The sequence below is a fragment of the Oncorhynchus mykiss genome, chromosome 21 (genome assembly GCF_013265735.2).
Source record: "Oncorhynchus mykiss isolate Arlee chromosome 21, USDA_OmykA_1.1, whole genome shotgun sequence".
NCBI classification, from domain to species: Eukaryota; Metazoa; Chordata; class Actinopteri; order Salmoniformes; family Salmonidae; genus Oncorhynchus; species Oncorhynchus mykiss.
In genome coordinates, this window is record NC_048585.1 from 40414448 (window position 1) to 40416592 (window position 2145).

Consider the following 2145-nt stretch of genomic DNA (forward strand, 5'->3'; position numbering starts at 1 on the left):
GAGCGTTTGCTTGAATCTGCCAGGAGTGCCAGATGGACGGGATATGCCGTTTTGAGACGTATCTATTGGTTTATTAAGTCAGACAAGCTGAAATAGGCACAGATAAAGAATTTGAAATTATTTTCAAGTATTTTAAACCCATGTCTGTTAGATTCATATTCCTTTTGATGTTTAATCTAGACTTTAATCAACAAGATATATGCCATTAAAAAAAAACACAAACAAAAAACAACACTATCATCCTACCTACCAGTCTATTAGGATTATATGTTAAAGGTGCAATATGCTAAAATCGAATAGTTCACCTAATTTCAGTTTATGTAACAAAACAATCAATGTATAGTGTAGTTGAATCATTGTACCATATAATAACTGAAAATAGTGCATTTTCAGCTGTTTGAAGCTGGTCTGCAAAACCGAAAGTAAAAGATGCAAAAACTAAACGTAAGAATGGGAAGCATAGAAAAGGCACACACAGAACAGATCTACTGCTTTTTAGACTTGCTTTCAATGAGTGACAGATCTATAACTCACATTTCTATGTGAATTTGAAATTTCAATTTCAAAAAGTTACATATTGCAGCTTTGAGGTAGGGTAGAGTGGGGAAAGTTGAGTAAAAAGGTTCGTTGAGCCACCCCTTGTTTCTAGGAAAGCATACATCAAATGAATCAAGTGACCAAATATTTAGGAAGAGGTCATCATTTCATGGAGTCTGTGAAGGAAGAAACCACATGGAAAAAGTGGCAAGCAAGTTAGGTCCAAAAAACGGATTTTCACAAAGCAAATGCATTTTTTGTTCATAAGTTTCATGACGCTTGTATCTAAAGCAAAGTAGATAGTTTTATGATTGTTTTACACATCAGTTGGGATCTGATGAATATGAGGTCCTAAACCTTTCACAAATGTGCATTCTTGTTTGCCTTGGGGTTAGTGGAGCCAATGCTCATGGGTTAAGCTGAACCAATGGCCACCATACCCCTAACAAATGATTACATTTAGTCCGTTTTATGCATAGCATGCATAGTATTTTTGCAATGTGTCTGAACATATGAACTCAAGAGAGTGCATTTCTATTGTTACAGAGCAGACATCATGTCCCGTGTACACAAACGTAAAACCAGCAGGGTTCCAGCCACAAAGAGGTTCTCGAGCGAGCAGCCAAGGAAGTGAGAGAAGGGAAGAAGTCCCATCTCAAGCAGCAGCAAGGGATGAACAAATAGACAATGACCGAAAAACAAAATGAACATGTAGCTGTGTGAAAGAGAGGCTATGACAGGAGTAGCAGATGCACATTCTGTATGGTCTTATCTGATGACATAGAGTTTGAGCTTTGCTAAACGCATCAATAATCTTTTGGACCAGTTTCATGGGCTTTGTAGCCTCAAATGCAGAGAACTAGCCGACAAATTGGCACATCAAAACAACATCCCTGTCCCAGACAACTGGTCAAGAAATAGAAGGGAATGGGATATTGAACAGAGTGTTCTATATCTGAATGTAGACATATATTTAACATATACAGTATACCCATTCCATGAATTCAACTTTGACCTAACAGCACCATCAACCGCTGTCACAGGACACCATCACCCACTTACCCCAAGGCTGCTCGACTTACCCTGTCCCGATGCTCAACTTACCCCATACCCAGGGTAAGTTGAGCAAACCACTTTTTTATTTGGAAAGGCTATGTTTTCAAAACCGTTATGTTTACATTAATTCTAATTATTTTCATGGATAAACAACATTGTGAAATATATGTGGATATCTTTGTTAGAAAGAATACTATATTTCCCTTGGCGTAGTGACGCTGAATGTAAACAATGGTTAAACATACCCCACTCTCCCCTATTTTCTGCATACAGAATTGTAGTCTTTCAGAGTTGCTGCCAGAGTTGCAATCTTTCTCAACAGGGTTCAACTGACCAGGGGCCTAGGGGGGCTGGACAAGAAAATAAATCAGCTTGTTATCACCATAACAAATATCAATAAGGTCAAGGATGTTGACGTTGGGCACTCACCCCCAAGGTACTTTAAGCCACCACTAAGTGTCAATGTATAATTGTTTTACGGTTTCCCTACCAAGATCATATGTCACAGTATTTTCTGCAGACAGAATTGTAGTCTTTCAGAGTTGTTGTCAG